The sequence below is a fragment of the Rhinopithecus bieti genome, unplaced genomic scaffold (genome assembly GCF_001698545.2).
Source record: "Rhinopithecus bieti isolate Rb0 unplaced genomic scaffold, ASM169854v2 scaffold_30732, whole genome shotgun sequence".
Lineage (NCBI taxonomy): Eukaryota > Metazoa > Chordata > Mammalia > Primates > Cercopithecidae > Rhinopithecus > Rhinopithecus bieti.
In genome coordinates this window covers 1,707,881-1,728,172 of record NW_016814045.1, presented here as the reverse complement: position 1 = coordinate 1,728,172, position 20,292 = coordinate 1,707,881, and the positions used below count along the sequence as shown (strand labels likewise).

At 36.0% G+C, this 20,292-nt stretch overlaps 1 protein-coding gene across 1 annotated transcript in view; it reads right to left on the bottom strand.

Moving 5' to 3' along the window:
• The window catches only part of TENM2 (teneurin transmembrane protein 2), a 1,242,216-nt gene that overhangs the window by 610,494 nt on the left and 611,430 nt on the right, over nt 1-20,292 (bottom strand).

Below are 20,292 nucleotides of genomic sequence, written 5' to 3'. Positions count from 1 at the left end.
CAGGCATCATTTTTTAATCACCATGCCCAGTGCCAAATACTGTATCTGGCATTAAATGGGCTCAATATTGGTTGGAAGATGGAGTGATGAATTAAATAGTTCAGCTGCAAAGCCTATGGGAGCACTGAGAAGGAAAGTCCGCTACAGGCTGGGAAATACTTTCTCCAAAATCTGTGTCTTAAAGACACAGGGTAAGGAGTTAACAAGGAAAAGGGGAGGTAATGCAGAGACAGACTGATGACACTTAACCAGATGGTTATAAAAGTATGTTCACTTAAAATAAAGGTTATCTTGACCAATGAAAAGAGCTGACTTAAAAAAGCACCACCACCATGATGGAGCATAAGCCGTAAATGCTTCATTCATTCTAGAAAAGCTCCCAGGCTATTCCAGGTGAACATTGCAAGAAGGTTCAGCCTTCCTTTTTCTACACATAGGGACACTGACTATACTTTAGCTTTTTCATCAATATAAGTAACTCTTTTCACAGAATACTGATCCACAATAGAAATCTACACTGCTTATAACATCAAAGTATCAATTTCTAATAACTGAAACTGCCTAAGAAATTAGTTTCAAAGATTTTCCTATTAAATTACCTTTTTAAAAATAAAGATTTGCATGCAGTACCAAGTGAGAAAACTGGTTAAGAGTGGAATTATTAATATATTACGTTGAAATTAATCACTACCACATACTCGCTTAACTCTAAGTAAATCAAATTACTTCTAATCTAAAGTGAATAAAAATAATGTACATATTTTCAAAAGAAGTACATCTATAGTGCTTGCTGATAACATATGAATTCATGCCAGGATTTCTGAATTGAGAAAATGCTTTTATTTTAATAGCCAGAGCTTTGAAATCTAATGAATTACCTACTTTATTTTATCATTTGAATTTTACCATATGAATTCGGAAAAATAAGAATCTTACAGCAATATAGCTTAGAATGTTATTAATACTATTTATTCCTAGGTAGATCTTGAAGACTGTATAAGTAGATGATAACAGGGTAAATCATATTTTAAAGTTAGAGAGAAGTCAGAAAGTCCTGTGGCAGCTGATATGAAATTATGGGTACTTCATCAAAACCCAGCCAGCCACAGCTACCTCATAACTCATGCTTAGAGCTTCATAATGTGATTAGGTTTTCAAGAGGGTGCATTTGTGTTTTGGTTTTCTTTTAATCACTTTATGTTCAGCTTGGCTTCCAACTGACTCCTGATTGACTACAGTCATCATGGCGAGAATAAAGAGATCGTCAACTTTCCCGAAGAAAAGTTATTAAATTTTAGTTTTCCTAAAGGGGAACATTCTATGCAACAGTAATTGAAAAAAATAAAATCTTTATTGACATTCTTTGAGGGAAAATACAATATTCAACATTGAGGCTGAAGCTAGATAGGTTGAGAAAATACAGATTTGAAGCAATTATACTGACAAAGTCAGCCAAGAAAATTGGCTGTGAGAGAAGGCATCTTGTCTGCTGCTATTCTGGCCTGATTGGCACCAAGGGTTTCTTCTTTTTTTACTTTCACTCAGCCACACACTTACTTACTCCACAAACATTTATGGAATGCCTAAAAATGCGATTCATCTTTGCCCTCAAATGAAATGCAGTCTAATGGGTGGCTGGGGCTGGAATCAAACGATAATAAGCAAATAACTGGACTTCAAAGTAACAAGTGCTGCGACAGAAACACAGACTCCAGTGGGAGGACAGAGGGAAGAAAAGGATAAATCTGTGCACGGAATCTGCTTATTAGCTATTTTTACCAATCTTCAGGCACTATACCATTGCCACTGAAGTAAAAAAGGCCCTGCATTGAGTATGTAAGAATCCTTTTTAATGACTTATTTTAAAAGGAAGAACTAATCTGTTATGTGTGATAACAAGAAGTGGTTCATATTTGGCTTTTTCAGACTTTTACTTTTCCCTGATTACAAATATGACTTGTGTTCATCATAGAGAATTAGGAAATGCAAAATAAAAATCACAACAATAAAATAAATAGAAAATCACCTGTAATTCCATTATCTAGAGATAGTCATAATTTTATGGCAGATATTTTTAATCTTTTCTGCATGTATTTGCATATGTATTAAAATCTATTCTTGTGCATAACAGAAACAGTCATAGACTACTCTGTGACCTGTCCTTTTAAATTTATAATATACCAAAATATAATTCCTTATCTTTAAATATTATTCTATATCATCATTTCGGCAGTCACCTATTATTTTATTACATCAACATATCAATTTATTTAACCAATTGCCTATTGATTAACTTTTAGACTATTTCTAGTTCTTCTATATTATAAATAGTGGAGTAGCTTGGATCTGTTAAATTTGGAGAAGAGAAATTAATAATTTGAACTATATTTTATTCAAACTTATCTTAGAATCTCTGATATTTTAATAAATAGGTTTATAGCATTTTCTGTAATTATATATAAAATATATTAAAAATCATTATATAAATATCATATATAATTATCATATATAAACTATCATATTAAATATATAAACCATATTTTGGAATTAAAGATCCCCAAAACCACTTGATACTTCCTATAGAAATCTATGTTGAAAGCAAAATTTTACAAAATGATGATGCTTTATGGGTGGGGAATCAAAGTTGGAAAAACCAAATGAAAACAGGTAAGGTTAGTACACAGAATACAGGCCACAATGCGTTCTGACAGATTCTGAAGGAAGACAGCAAAAGGTTTGCCCTGATTTCCCTACCAACTGAGAGAAACCAAAAACTACTCTCATTCTAACGAATAACAATGTCTTAAAAGAAAAAAAAAAAAAGCAGTTGTTCTTTACCTCATCTATTCCAGTACTGTCATAAGAAATGTTTCCTTGAAGATCTTTGTAAAGAAGATCTTTATTTGTGGTGTAATAAGCAATATGCTTAATAACATATTCAAAGCAAATGCGATTCTTTGTTTTAAAGAATCGTTTGGTAAAATTTTGCTTATCATTAGGAATAATTAAAATAAGTTCTGTTTAGGGAATCATTTCAGGTTATATTATTCCCTTGAGGTAACTAGAAACACTGTGATATTATTAAACAAGTATTCGCTGTTAGACCAGGAACTGAAAAAGAGACTTGATGACATTCCTTTGTCCTCCACGTGTGGAAAGGCAGATGGAAGAGTCTGCATGGAGTGCAGAGGGAAAGGCCACTGACCGCCTGGTGCCCTTGTTGTCCAACATGCATACATTTAGTTGAGAGAATTACCTATAGACAGCAGCTGACTTCAGGAGGTCATTTTCGGGTGCACTGTCCTCATATAGTTTAATTAGCTTGACTTTTTCTTGATGACAAAACACATAAGAGTCACAAAGAAAGACCCAGTATAATCACATTGCTTTCAAGGGCATTTTGAAAGTGAGGGAAATGAATGTTTAATTCTAGGAAGCATTGTTGCAACAAAAGATACATTGGCTTATTAAAAACATATTATTTATGAGAGATGAATGCAGAATAAAGCAGCAGGTAGCAGTCACTGTTCATAAAAGAACTGTCAGCCCAAAGCTGCCTTTTTAGCTTCTGAAACAGATGCATTCACTCTTTTTCCAGGAAGTCTTCTTTCTCTGAATGAAACCCCTTAACCATGATCACTATTCTCTGGGGCAGACACAAATGTGTATATTCTATGTGTGACAGGATAGCTTTATACTTGCCATATTGCTTTGTACACATTTTCAAGTTCATTTTCTGATTTGTCAAAGTACTCTTGAGTACCAGGCATTAGAAAATAATTATAAAGAGCAGGTGTACTGAGTTTTCCCTTTTCACCCAGACTGTATGTTCCTAATTAAATCAGGAACCACATCTTGTCTTTTATTTTTTAGAGCTGGTTTATGGGATAATTGTTTAGCAATGGATAAAAAAGAAAGAGTAAACAAGGGGACTAACAAGTGAGATAAAGATGGTTAATTTCAAAGCAAAAGAAATCTGGGTAAAGAAACAGGCTGCAGTACAAATTGAAGATAGCAGAGGTAAAAAAATATATTAGTAATCAAAGATTAACACCATGGGCTGTCTCTAAAACAGTGATACCTATAACATCCATATTCCGGAAAATTTGTCCATGTGTGGAATGAATGTACTGTGTAAATGAAGGGTTGCTACAGTGATTCAGGGCTTAGATAACATGGCTTTAAAAAAATCTGGCTCCTTGAATGGGCTTGAGAGTTCACATTGCCTGTTCTAGGTCATTGTCAGGCTTCATGGGGTAGGTAAATTTTCCTACAGTTTTGAAAGTCAGACTGATCTCTGACGTTCACGTACTACCCAAGTAATCTGAGGAGTGTATAGTAACTGGGATAACGTGGGGAAGTGGAGGGAAGATGAGTTTCCTGTGTAAGTATTATTTGGATTTAACAATATTTTTCTGGTACTGTCTATATGAAAATGTGACTCTCTGACTTAATGTAACAATTGCTTCTGTTTTCATTCTGGACGTGTACCAGAACTCATTTACTCCCTTTGAGCTAGGTACTATTATTTTTCCCACTATGTTGATAGAAAGATATAGACCCTGAAATAAAGCCACCAAATTTTAAGTAGCAGAGCTGGGATTCTAACCTTTTTATCCACTGTTCAAGATTACCTCCCATATAAAGTCATTAAAACATGTGGTCAAGAAAATGTCAACAGTTTCTGTAAATGGTTGTTTTCAAATGACCCCAGGGATGCTTTGATTAAAGCCAGGCAGTCTTGGTGATACTTGACCATTGCAATAGCAAGTTGTTGAACACTCAGACCTAGCCTCAACCACATGGTACAAAAATGTACTGTGGGTTCACATAATTTTAGAGACTCCAAGATTATCAATGGAAGCAGAGGATCACTGTTATCTGAAAATAGATTCTCTTCTTGAGAACTTCATGCAACTATTTACTATCAAATTCTACATCCTTGGGTTCATTTAAATATCAGCAGATATCAAAAGTCTTTGTGTATCACACCAAATCACAGGAAACAAGGCATTTTGTCTTCCCAGTTCTAAAGATGTACAGCCCATTAATAAACCATGCCAATCTTGTTAGACTATAAGCGCTTACAAAATCTCATTATATTATATTGGCATTGGGCTTACTTGATATTTTTGGAGAGCTTACATATTCCTGGGGTGATGTGTTTCTTTTTTTCTCACCATTCATCAGACAGCACATCAGTTTGACAGAATGGGTGTTCTAAGTTGAAGATTTACTTTCTTGCATTTGTTTTTTGAGACAGTGAAATGAAGAAGGCAAATGTGAGAAATGCAAATTTGGAGTTTTCTGGGGCTAGAGCTCAACAGAGCCCAACAATGTAAAAATTGTGGTGTTTTGCTAGAACACATTTATAAAAGCTTCAATGCTGACAATGTGACCAGCTAGTATAAAAACACAACCTAAATTCTGGGTTTAGAAAGATAACATTTCTGTTAACTAATGCTCCTCTGATAAAGTTCACGTATAGTTATTCTTGCATGTTCCACATTCTGAATACTTACTAAGTACTTTAAATCTTTATCTCACTTGATCCACCCCAAGAGGGAGGTGCTATTAATGCCACCACTTGACAGGTGAGGAAATTGAGACATACAGAGATGATATAACTTATCCAAGTTCAAGTTATAAGCAGTAGAAACATGATCTCAAATTTTTAATGTCCATTAAAAATTATTATTATTTTCCTTTACTGCAATTCTGCCTTTCAAATAAGTGCTTTTGACTGTCAGTTTTGCATATCTGCCTCCACGGGAAAAAATCTGAATATGTTAGAGGCATCAGTTGTGGGTTTCTGTGTTTGACTTGCATATGTACTTTCACAGGAATAAACATTTTGGGGGCGCCAAATCAAAGGTGAGGACCTAAAGAATAAAAGTTCAAAGATACCTAGGTAGAACAAAGGTGATGGCATGACTGCATAATCAGTTTTTGACCTCAGGTGACCTGACCTGCATAATCCTGGAAATTCATTTGTCTTCATCGAAAGGGCAGCTGAGTTGACTAAACTGCATGCAAGAAGGTCAGCCAGTTTCAGCAGAGTGACTGGAGGCAGCTATTCAATGTGAATACCCACACATAGCTACACACCCTGGAGTTTATTCCTCTTTTAAAGAGAATGTAATGGAGAAATTCTAGTCAGCAATAAGTTAGCTTTTTCAGGAGTCTAATGACATCATTATAGAACGTTCTAACTTTGCTCTGTGGATACAATGTCATTAGTGCCCCTGGGGTTTAGCCCATGCTATCTCAGTTATTCTGCACAGCCTCTCACCATGTTGTATCCTCTCCCAGCAGCTGGAAAAATAAGAGCTGTTATAGACACAAAAGAGTCTGCAGTAGCCCCAAGAGCACACAATATTATTTTATTCATTAGTTGTCAAGTGCCTGCAGGGTTCAAAGAGACAGGTCAATAGAAGGGTTTATATAATATGAATTGTTCTACACTAAAAAAAAAATAAGGTATTGGAGAAAAGGTGTCCCTAGGGTTGAAATTTAATAGAAGCTGTAGATTCAATTGGGGTCTCTAAACTTGACCCCCTTTTCTGAGACCACCAGCCTGAAAGTGAGTATTTGAGCAGTGATTTGGATTTTCCTTTCAATCATTGACTATTATCCTCCGATGCTCCTACAAGCATTTGGTATGCTAAATACTGAACCTGGTCATCACATTCTCAAGTACTTGATATATAGTGTACATAGTGGATGTTCTATACATCTTAGTTGAAGGAACAAATGTCAAGGGCTTAGTAGAGACAAATGATGTTTCAGAGAACTTCCCCAGTAGACAACTAAGAGGACAAGCATCCTTCTCGCTGAGTACTAAGCAAACTTATTTTGGCATAGGGGTCAGGTCACATAAAAGTGTTAATGGGAATCATCTTTTATGCTAAAATTAGAATCACTTTATTATTTTCATGATTATTGAAACAGTATATACACATTGCAAAAATTAAAACAATGCTGAACAATACATAGTAGACATTTTCCATCACCCCAAACCTGAAAGATTTTAAATAATAAAATATAATCTAAATTATTTTATGGAGTCTTACCTACAGGTACATGTATAGAAATGGCCATATAATAAGTAGCATCTACACATTGGTAGCACTGCTATAAGCCATAACAGACATGGTTGTTTAAAGCTTTTAATATAAAGCCTTAAAGATATTGGAATCTTTTGGAATTCTGGGTGTGTGTGGGGGGTTGGAGGGTAGGTTGTGCTGGTATCTCCAGAGAACTGGCATGGCTCCTCTTATAAGTTATTAAGAGTTAGAGAAATCATCAGTTTTCTTTTCTTTTCTTTTCTTTTCTTTTCTTTTCTTTTCTTTTCTTTTCTTTTTTGCTTTGCCTGACAGAGAGGGTAGAAGGGTAAAACTAACTAATTTTTGGCTTACTTTTCATTAGCTTTCCTTAGCAAATATTTTCTGTTGGAATGATTTGTCACACCACTCTTGTTCTTTTGTCCTTGGGTCAATCATTTGTCAAAAGTCCTTTTCCAAGAGAAACAGGCGCCTGTGTGAACACCTGAACTCACATCTGTGAAAGTAAACTTTCGTTTAGGAATCCACCGTGTTAATACCCAGTTTGATTTTCAGATCACACAGATCTATTTTAAATAACCAGTGGAATATATTGCAATGCCAAACCTTCTTTGGAGAGTATCACATAAGATTATTTGATTCTAAGCTTCTATTGAAAGCCTAAGAGCAATGATGGGTTAGGAAGCTTGCCTGTGGGGTATGTATGTGATCCATTCACCCCTCTAGTACTTGAGGTTAGATCATCAGAAGGCCACATGCTTGGATCTCAGTTTTATGTCAAGGGGAATGAATCTATATTGAATCAGGTTCTAATCAATTTATCTTTATTTCGTTAGAGGTATATATTTAATCAGGTTCTAATCAATTTATCTTTTTTTATTAAAGGTATATATATTCATAAAATAAAGGTGTATATATATGTGTGTGTGTGTATATATGTGTGTGTGTGCTTGTGTGTATATATATATATATATATACCCACACAAACACAAATGAATCAGAAATTTATGATACTCTGTCAGTGTGTTATTTTATAAAATTGTCTTTTGTTATTTTATAAAATTGTCTTTCATTTTGTTGATGCCCTAGTTACCAGTTTGTATAGGTTTTGAATGGTCTGCTCTAACACAGATTTACTATAAATCATCTTCGTTTGTTTTCACTGCATAATTTTGCACATTGCAAGATTTTTAAAGGATGCATATATTACACTGGAGCAGAAATGCAAGCACTAGTTTCACAGGTTTGTTGTGAGGATTAAGTGAGATAATGCATGAAAAACATTTATCCCAGCACACTGCACATAGAATGAGTTCCGTAAAAGATCATTACCATGACTACTGAAATGTTTATATCCCAGAGAATTCGTAACTTCCATATTATAACCAGAATGTATCATTCAGGAATTGTGTATAATTGTTAGGAAAATATCTATGCCCATTCTATATTTCTGGAGATCTATCTATCTATCTATCTATCTATATCTATATATAGATAGATAGATGGATATCTGCTGTTTATATATAGATATAGATATAATCTATAGCTATAAATATATATATATATCTGTAGCTGAAGATTTCATTTATATAGACTATACCTATATTATAGGTGTTCTAAAGGGATTAACATGATGATAAATGGATATTTATAATAGGCACACACTTATTCATAAAGACATACATAACAGATCACTATAAAATACAATATTTATTTTTATAAGTCTAGTTTCATGGTTCTTATGCCCAATTCAATGTCAAATCACTTGGGAAACTAAAAATATCGACCAGCTTGGGCCTTACTCAAGTTGTTAATGAGTCTTGCAGTGGGGCCCAGTCTGTGTAGTTCAATAAAGTCTCCAGATGACTCTGACTTTAGTTATGCTTGAGAAAAATGTTAAAACGTCAGGTTATAAAATTCTACTGTTCAAAATAATAGTGTGAGTGACTGATACCTAATCTGTTTTATGACTATGCTAAATAAATATGAGCTTACTCCTTGGCTGATGGACTCTCAAATGCTTCTCCATTTATGTCAGGGCTATTATACAACAGTAAAATAGTCTCAACATAAACTTCATTTTAATTCACATTATCCTCATAAAGCAGTGCTACAGAACTATGGGGTGGGGTATGTGTGTGTCAGAACAAATCATATTAGTGATGTCTTTCTTCTATATCCTCCATACTTTGATAACTATGAGTCTAAAGGCTTAATTCAAATGGTGGGGAAAAAAGAAAAAAGTTACAAGATTACACATTTATTGTCATGTTTGGGTGTGTGTAGACAGGCAAATGAAAGAGTCCCTTTAATTAATTTGGTGACAGGGGACTTTATAAACCTACATACTTGGGATAGTGCCAGGGTTTCCCAGTCCCTCCTACATAGTCGAGTAAATGCAATGGCTTGGGATGCAAAAAAGAAGCAAGGATGAACTGAACGGGAAAGGAAAAGTGGCAAGGAGGAATGCAAAACAGACTACTTCTTTGGAACATAATAGATTTGCCCAGCAGGCTGTTGAAAACAGCATGTGTAATCTAGAGGGCACTGACATTGGAAAATATAAAAGAAAATACCTTCCAAGGAAAAACATGGAGGGATAGAGACAGGAACTGGAAGGCAGGCTCACTGTGAACGTGCATGTCCCAGGAGGTAATGAAGACTCTCAGTATTGTCTGTGCTATCCTATCTGAAGAACATTCTTGGGTAGTAACATTCATTGCAACTTGAATGACCAAGTCTGTGAATGAGTGTTTCCTGAGTCTCATATGAGTCTTTTAGTGCATGGAAAAAAATGTGATGAGACAGAGAGGGGGAGAGAGAGAATTGAGAGAGAGAGAGAGAGAGAGAGAGAGAGAGAGAGAGAGAGAGAGAATAAATATCTGGCCAAAGGAATGAAATTAATAAAGTGAAACAAAAAGGACAGGATATGGACACACTTTCATTGACACTGGATCACATTGCCCTTTATAATGTGTATATGTTTAGTAAAATTGCAGGGCTCCCTTTGTCCTTATCTCTGGACACCTTGGGAGTTTTGATCCTTAAAATTACAAAAAGGACAGAGAAGGATCACAAAGCTCTCCCTCTTGGATGCATTGCCATCCATCTTTTTGATGTGAAACATCTGAAACCAAATTCTCAAAAATAATTTTCCACTGAGCATTTATTCAGCGCTCTGTTTCTCTGGTGATTCTTAACAAAGGTTTTGTTGCAGGTGCCCAGAGGAAAGACTAATTTAAATGTAGAAAGAGACACTTAAAAATAATGTCATCTGTTGGCAAAATCTCTGAGGGTATTACCTTCCTTTCACGCATGCAGGGAGCTAAACCTGATTGCATTTAGGGTTATCTTTAGCAGCTATACTCAGAATCAAAACATTCTCATGAGGACTATTGTTCTAACTAATCTACTTATTAAGCTTTTATTCCATTTTAATAGTCTTTTATTAAAAAAAAAAACCTCAGAAATGGCAGCAATAGATTTTGCAATTATTAGCAAGTAAAGAGCAGCTATAACTTACAACCATTGGTTTGTCTAAGAAAGCTACACTTTAAACCGTTTTGCTTAATTACAGGCACTCACTCCCCGACCTGCCACCCTGCCCTCTGTCCCCAGTAAAGTACTATCAGTATGAAGCCAAGTTTCCCCTAATTTGGAGTTGAAGGTGAAAAAGTTCAGCAGGTGTGATGTGTCACTGCTGTTTACAGGAATGAGAAGTAGGAGCCAAGGGTGGGATATCAGAGAAAAAAAGCACAATATATAATATTTGTGAATGAGAGAGTTGTAGCTTTGTTTAAGCTCATTATTTGTGCCAATACTAATTTGTGTTTTTCTTTTTCTTTATGCTTCCTCCACCTTAACTGTCTTCAAAGGATAGAACCATCATTTTGATGAGTTTCCCTCTTAAATGCTGCTTTTCTTGAGCAAGATATGTTCACACATTTATTTTGAACAAAAGCTATACACACCAAACCAATTAAATGAACATTTTCTAATTTTTTACTTCTTATTAAGAATTTTCCCCATAATCTACAAACAGTATAATTTTAAAATGCATAACTCTTTTCCCATATCTATTATCCTTGTACATCTGAACACAAACACAAACTGCTAGAGAAATGTATAAAGCAGCACATTCAAGGATGCATGTAAACACTGAGAATGGTGAGCCCACCAAAGTCATACCGCATTCCTTAGAAATGCTCCTCCTACTTTATTTTTAAAGTTCGGTTTGGAAATTCCAAATAAAAGAATCAGCTTATTGTTACGCCAAGTGTGTGCTCAGTTAAATGGTGCATCTTCTGCAGCTAATTTATTCTTTGACTTCTGATTAAGTATTTTATTTATTTATTTATTTATTTATTTATTTATCTATCTATTTTTGGGACAAGGTTTCACTCCCATCACTCAGGCTGAAGTTCAGTGGGGGATCTCGGCTCACTGCAACCTCTGCCTCCTGGGTTCAAGCAATTTTCCGGCCTCAGCCTTACAAGTAGCTGGGACTACAGGGGTGCACCACCACACCCAGTTAATTTTTGTATTTTTACAGAGATGAGGTTTCACCATGTTGCCCAGGCTGGTTTAGAACTCCTGATCTCAAGTGATCCACCCGCCTTGGCCTCCCAAAGTTCTGGTATTGCAGTTTTAAGCCACTGTGCATATATTAAGGCTTTACTATCAGAAATTTCCACATCATTTTCATTCAGGGTCTCTCAGAATGGTTTTAGGAATCATCTAAAAGCAAAAATGAAAATGCAACCTCACGCTGCACTGATATCTGTTTATTCCTAAGTAGACAGGGAATGTCCCAGGAATCTGCTTCTCCATTACAGCATATGAATGATGCAGGAAGTTATATTAAATGCAAACAGGGAGTGACCCAAGGAGTAATAGCATTTAACATTTGTGGAACGTTTCTAAAAAAATATTAAACTCCATAATCATTAGTTCACGAAACCTCATAACACCCTCACAGGAGTCATAAGCAGTATAAATCAGACAACAAACCTTGATATCACAAGGTAAGTCTCTGTTAAACAAGGATTTGATCATTTACACAAGAGCTAGATTTCTGTTTTTTCATAAGGGGACTCTTGGTGGAGCTGAGAAAGATTTTCTTCAATGACCTTGAACTCTCATCCTTAAATAAACAAAGCAGCCCCAGGAAAGAGGGAAGAGTATACACATTCAGCTCACTTAGAGGGAGCAACTTGGGGAGTGCAGGAGATTTTCAAAGGTGAGAACACCAGATTATATTTTCTTTGTTGGAGACTTTGTTATGAGAATTGTGCCATCAAAGGGCCAATGAAAGACTTTCTCCTGAGATGAAAGATCAGTATCTTATTTGATTTGCAGGCAAGAAATAAACTTCAAAATGAAGAGTTCTTTACTGTGCTTTCCTTGATTAGATGCCTCTTCTCGTTTAGGAGGCTGCTGGCCATATCTTAAGTTCTCAGACAGAGAAACTGAGATATGTAGAGGTTTCATGTGAATTCCCTGGCCCTCACGACCCATGCCATTCAGTAGGAGGTGGCACCATATTCCCATTATACCCAGGCACGTGGGAAATCAACAGCAAGAAGCCCTTTTATCAGTGAGATAAACGGCTGCCTAAAGAACAAGAGTGGATATTAGTGAGACGATGATCTCCTCTCTGCTGCCAATGGCAGATCCTGTTGTTTGTCTGCTCAGTAGACAGCAGTTGTTTCTCCAACCTCCCCTCTTCTTTCCTGGCCAAATCTCACTTTTGTTCATATTAACAGGTGCTCAGAGAAGCTGTGCCCCTCTCTTAGCCCAGAAGATGACCTATGGTTTGTCTAAATATCTAATAATTCCATGCACTTGGTTGATTGATAGGTAGACTGATGACCTGGCTTTGTCTAATAAAATATGAGAGAAATTTGAGTGATTCTTAGAATAATTTTAGTCCCTGATGAAAAAAGATAGATGCTGGAGGTAGATCCTCCCCCCACTTGCCTTTCCTGGTTTGGATGTCATTGTGGCAGTGAGAGGTGCTTGAAGATGAAGCCTAATGTGACTTCAAGGGCAAATGTGGCCAACACTAATACAGAGATTCTGTAGTCCTCAAAAGCATTGTGAACTACTGAACCAAGCAAGAAAGTATCCACCTCCAGACTCAAGGGTCTTTTTAAGCCAGTTTTAGCTCAGTATTGAGCTATTTTTGCAACTGAAATCAGATGTGAGGATGTATCTCTCTCCTTCTCCACCAAAGAATGTTTTGCATTTACAAAAGACCTGTGTATTTTTAAAAGCTCATCATATTTGAGTGTCTTACAGTATTTACAGGGAGCTATAATGTATAAGGTAACTCATAGAGTTTGCCTAGGATTGTCCTAAATTATATTGCTGAGAAGTGCCATATCCCAGAAACCCCTTTTGGTCTCAGGCAAACTTGGATAGCACCTTAAATGTGTTAAAAAATCCAACATAGGAAATTTATTCTCCCCCAAATTAAGGAAGTATTCAGATAATTCAATATGTTTTCCCCCCTCAAACATTGGGCATATCAAGTGCAAACAGCATTTGGACTGAATTTATATAATGTCTTTAGTAGGCCACTTTGCTTTCCAGATACAGAAGAATGAATATTTCAGACCATCTGTGAAAAGAAAACTAGAATAGGCTTACATTAGGATTACTATTATGAAAAGCTAGTAATATATGAAGAGTACACATAAAAATGCCAGGCCCTCTAAAATAATACTTTAAAAATAAAGTAGGAGGAACATTTCTAAGGAATGCAGTATGACTTTGGCGGGCTCACTCACTGTCCTTGAGTGATCTCATCCAAATCTCAAATAATTCTAAAAATATTAATATTTAATATTAGCAATTCTGAGATTTTTAACTTAGCACATGTAATAATGTAATGTGTTTATTCAATACCATAATTAATGTTTGTTTCCATTCTGCAGATGAAGAAACTGAGTCTTGGAGAGCTTAAGTAAACTGGGAAGGTTACTCATATGGTAAATTTTGAAAAACGATTCCCTATTTTTGCCAGTAAACATGCATGGATTTCGTTTGGGGTTCAAACTGTCACAGAACACATCAACACTTACGTGAACTGAGTTAGAACATCCTAAATGCTCATTACCATTTCTTAGAAGTTTCACTTCAGTTCCTCTCAACCTGCAGATTTAAGCACAAATCCCTGGGGAAAAATGCTAAATGTGTGCCTGGGAAGGTCCCTGCTGGCACAGTCTCCAGTTGGTACAAGTCACCCCCAGGGACCTGCCCATTCACAGAGTCCCTGCACCCAGCAAGACGAAAGTACAATTAAAGGCAAATGCCACATCTTCCATCTCTGCTGATGGGAATTGCCTGTTTTACGCAAATACCTCTGCCTCTGGTCCAGTAGAAAACCACACAAAGCATTTCAAGTAGTGGAATCAGAGGTTACTGAAGCGGAAGTTATCAGCTAGACCCTGTCCTGTATTATCTGCTTGCAGGAGAGGAATGGGAATGATGTTGGCGATTTTTGATCTGATTGTATTTAGAAGATAATGTCAATGAAAATTGAGTGTTGTTACTAGCGCAAAGTAAATGTCGGGGCAGACTGGGACATTTAAGAAAGAGTGGAGAGGCCACTTTCCAGGGGAAAAAAAACATTCAATTTTATTAACATTAGAGCTATTACATGCCACATTATCTTTGTTTTGTTTTTTGGCAAAAATAAAATAATTGAGGAAACCCAACAACCAAATATCAGAGTCAATTTATGTAACGGTAAAATCCGGAATGGAACCGCAAGTGACCTTATTTACTTGGTTAGTTTATATCTCTCTTTTTCAATATTAAGCACTCCCACAATGGCACATCCAAAGATATTTTAACAATTGTTTGCTGAAAAGTTGGTGATTTATTTAGTACATACTGGAATCCAAAAAATTGAAAACTCTTTCACGGTATAAGAATTCATTTTTTTGCCCTCTTATATCCTCTTCTGCCCTTGACCTCCAGATGTTTTAAAACATATGAAATGGGATCACAGGCACTTTTTTGGTGAGGTCTGTGACCAGGATGAAGATATCCATCTACTGACACTAATGACAATATCACTAATGGTAATATTGAGAATACTTTCATTTGCTTACCTTATGCCAAGCTTTGTGCTAAGTAATTTTATATGCATTGTTTTGTTCATTTTTCCCAGTAACCTTATGATAACCCTACAATCACTGCCCTTGTCCAGGAGAAGAAACAAAGATTCAGAAGAGTAAAAGATTCTGCCCAAGGTCATACAGTTAGGACACAGGGATAAAGCCTGTATTGAATACAGGCTGTTTGACTTCAGAGCTCAGTATCACTCTACTATAGTCCCTCCACTTGCAGAGTCTACTTATCCAACAAGATTTATGATACTTGAAATCATATTTTAAAAGGACTTCAGGGTTATTTAGCCCATGTCCTGACTAGGATAAGATCAATTCCTTATAAAGCAGTGCCTTAAGGTTGTACAAACCAAAAATATAATGAGAGTTCAAGACAGCTTTAGAGAAATTCTTGGATGATAGATCTTTCCCAGTTAGGGATGCCCCCTTTGAGGACAATATCACGAAGGGCAACTATCATCATGTCACACCAATGTCCCTTGGTACTACTATAAAAGACAAAATACTGAATAGTGGGGGCTATAAGTCTTAGCTCATATGACTTTTTTATGTTCTTATGATTCTTAAAATATATCTAAGTAACCTATTTCTATAATTCATCAAACTTAACCATGAGGAATAACTGAATCTGGCTGTTACTTGTCTAACTGGAGGCAAAGGTGAAGCCATTCTTATTAGAAGAAGATGATGTTATTTTTGTAGCTTGTTTTGTTGGAGGAGAAAACAGCTGGACGATGAGAAGATCTGGGCCCTGTTTTCATGTCTGCTTTGGAGAAGCTGAGTGTGACTCCCAGCAAGTCGAACTCTGAGCCTCACTTTTCTCATTAACAAAATGAAAAATTGAAAGCTGGGCATTTCCCCTCAGGGAAAGATTGTACTGAAAAAAAATTTTGACAGTCAACAAAGACCTAGGTAAGGGGATTTTGTTTATCTAATGCTGAATTCTAGAAGGAGAAAACATCTCTTCTGAAAAATACATACCCTCAGGCAAAGAGGCTTTGAAATTTACATAACCAGCATATTTTAGGAAACCCCAAGACAAGAAATCAAAGTGGTCTTAACTCAATTGTACTTTACAGAGTCTGGAAGAGGTCAACATAAATTTCTCTACAAGGATGGAATGCACCCTCAACTCAGGCCTCACAAAATATCCACAGATCAATTCCAGATAACATAACCTCACTCTCTGCTCAAATTGCAAAACAAACAAGGAAACAGGTGTTCATGAGCAGTATTCAGCAGAAACAACAGAAAATATCATTACATAGTGAAATTATGAAATTCAGCCTATAAGTATATTCAAATATTTTTAAAATAATTTTCAAAATGAGCAAGGGGCAAGACATTCTCAAGGAAAACCAGTCCGATTATAAAATGAACTTCTAGAAATGATATGTTCTAAATGGAAATTCAAGTGAAAAAATAAAATCATGAAATAGAAAAAGTCAATGTATATACGTTCACTAACTGATTAGAATTGAAAGATATAATTTATCCATAATACTGAAGACAGATGCACAGAGATTAAATGTCTCTTATTCTAAATATGAAAGAATAAGAGACAAAATGGAATAGAAAATGAAAACATCTTGTGTAAGTCCAATTAATATTCTAGATAACGAAGAATGTATAGAAGATGGGACAGTAATATTGCTAGGACTTTTTGAAAAACCTGAATCCTCAGATTTGAAAACCGCAAAAAATCCTAGATACAATAAGAAACAAGAAATACAAATCTAGTCACAGTGGAGTAAAGCTGCATAACATTGAAGACAATGAGAATCTTAGTACTGAGCAGAAATTTAAAACTCAGATTGCCTACAGAGAAAAAGAGCTTATTCTCAACAGATAGCAATAAAAATTGAAGACACTCTTTTCAATCTCTAAAACACTGAGGAAAAATAAACAGCAACCTAGAATTGTATAACTGGCTAACTATTATGCAATAATGAATCATAAGTATTTTTTAGACAAACACAAAAATGAGAGTATGCCACCAATAAATCCTAACTAAAAGAGCTCTTGGTGTAGTGGTCCTTACCCAGATTCTAATTTAGATGGTCTGAGGAGGAGCCCAGGCATTCTCTCTCTCTTTCTCTCTTTCCCCCCATCCCCACTCTCTCTGTCTATCTCTAAAAATGTATATCCTGGTACTTAGTTTTTAAGCCACCTAGGAGATTACCATGAGCAGACCGCATTGAAAGATATAATTTATCCATAATATTGAAGACAGAGACACAGTCCCAGCTACTCGGGAGGCTGAGGCAGGAGAATGGCATAAACCCGGGAGGCGGAGCTTGCAGTGAGCTGAGATCCAGCCACTGCACTCCAGCCTGGGCGACAGAGCGAGACTCCGTCTCAAAAAAAAAAAAAAAAAAAAAAAAAAAAAAAAAAAATGAGACAATCAGAGACAAAATGGAATAGAAAATGAAAACATCTTGTGTAAGTCCACTGTTGCACAACGGGCTTCTCAGACTTGACTGTGTCTGCTGATCACCTGGGAATCTTGTTGAAGTATGGACTCTGACTTAGAGGGCCTCCAGTTCTGCATTTCTGATAAGCTCTCAGGTGATGCTGATGGTGTTGGTCCATAGACCACACTTTGAGTAGCAAACTCCCAAAGGAACAGTTCAGAAAGGTAAACATTTATCCCAGGGAAAAGATTGATATTCAAATAACAATGGTGAACAAAACATTTGTTAGATGTGGGTAAATAAAAACAAATATTAATTGTATCAAATGATAATAAGTTTCATTTTCATGGGAAACAAGTAAAATGAGAGGAAATGAGAGGAGATGATGGGTTAAGCTCTTCCAAGTTTTCATATTATTCAGATGAAACACAGAAGTATGATTTATCAAAGTGGATGCCTTGGTGTAGATCAAGAGTTTTACAAATGTTTGGGGTGAATAACTAATAAAGCTTAAAGAATCCCCACGATCTAGTGACCATAAAATCTATTAAGCAAACCAGGCCACTTTTGAGAGTCAAAGGGGGTGTCATTAGTAATTAAAATGAACAACACACATAAAACAAGATCATGTCAGGCAAATGAGGACAGGGGGTCAGTTTCTCTAAAAAGCTGTGAGGTGTGGCTGAATGAGCAGATCTGTGAGTCTCTCTCCACCCCAACTCCCCATACCCAACCTAGCGAGAAACTCCTCTTTTTGTTTACCTTGTACCTCATGGTTCTATGTTGATGCTCACTCAAAAAAATAAATATAATGGGCAACTGTTGATTTTGTCTGCCAAACATCAACTTCTTTGGGTAGTTGCACCTTAATTTCCTTTGTGGAAAAGCACACCACCTCACTCTCTATCCTGTATCATCAGTCTCTGCCTACTCCAGAAACAGAAACGTCTTCCAAACCTGGCCAATCGGGCTGTTCTATTCCCGTGACCACAATGATTGGTTGCAGCATAAGCGTAAGACCAGGGCAGCCCAAGAAGAGTCAATCCTGAGGATAACTAAGAAGGTGAATGCTTTTTCTATTGGATTTCTAGTTGTTAGGATTGTGCAAGCCTGCAGCTTCTGGGAACCAGTGAGTAGACAGCCTGTTTGAGATCCATCTAAACCAGAAAGAGAGACAAACATGCCTAAGCTATCAGTGACATGGTTTGCACCACTGACTCTAGGCAAGCCTGAAGCTAATTATACCTCTGCACTCGGAGGTGAAGTGAAACAATATCTTCTAAATCACTTTTTAGTATTTATTTATTAATTCTTATTTCTGTTGTCCTTATTTACTTAAGTCAGTTTGAACTGGGTTTAGACCAGCCAATGAAAGGAATAATTAATAAGATGCATAGTTTGTGAAAACCACTTGACCAAATTAACTTGGCAATCTCTTTCAGCTCTGGGGACATCACTCATGTGGCACCAGCTACGTAAGAATGAGAATTAGAATTACTGTTTTCCAGGTGCTAATATTCAAATATATGGCTTGAAACGGCTGTGAACTTTTCAATGCTTTCTACTTCTTCTAAAAACAGATTTTTTAAACCCAACTCACTCACTTTACAATTGGAAAAATGAGCCAGAATGTGAATGCTAAATTCACATCCTAAGATAGGAAGATTATAAAATGTTGTATATGATCTGATTTTCAAAACATTTGAAGGGGCTGGTTTAGATAATAGAAATTCAGCTAAAGCAGGAGGCTGGAATTAATGCTTTCAAATTTATTTGCTTCTGATTCTAAAACCCATAACTATAAGCTATTTAAATGCATCATTGTTAGTATTCCAGGGACAGTCACAACAATAAATAAGGTACATACTCAGCTCAAGGTGCCCTAATGGCATCTAAGGAAAAATGTCTACCATTTTGCATTTCTTCTGAATGCTTGACTTAAAATTCTAAGAGTCTATGCACTGTGATACTTTTATTTCTCATATAATTTGTTATTTATATTAGCAACTAAGTTTTTCATATATTTTGAAAATAGAATAAAATATGCTCTTAAAAGATGAATCCCCAGCACCCAAAAGTTACTGGCACAGAGAAGTTCCTCAAATACTTGCTGAATAAATGATGAGTGAATAAATATGACTGATACATATAGTATGTTAAGGAATATAAAATATGTAATAAAGACAGGAGAATGTTTCCTCTAGCTACTAGTTACTACTCAGGTCAGAACTTTGGAACATGCATTTCCAGAAATACAAGTGCCAACGCAAGGTGTTAGATTTTAAAAAATAGTAAGTTACTGTCAGCAAAATTTCGAAAAAAATAAAGCTATAGACTTTTTTTCTCATGTCTTAGAGCCTTTAATATGTCAGTATACATTATCAATATCCAAGAAGGGAGAAATAGGAAGCAGAGGTTTTTAGACATAATTATTCTAATTTGACCACCACATTTAATTTTGGTGTAACATCTCTCTTTTTTTTTTTTTTTTTTTTTTTTTTTTTCTTTTCTTGAGATGGAGTCTCACTCCATTGCCCAGGCTGGAGTGCAGTGGTGCAATCTCGGCTCACTGCAAGCCTCGCCTCCTGGGTTCTCCTGCCTCATCCTCCTGAGTAGCTGGGACTACAGCCTGGCTAATTTTTTTTTTTTTTTTTTTTTTTTTTTTTTTTTTTTTTT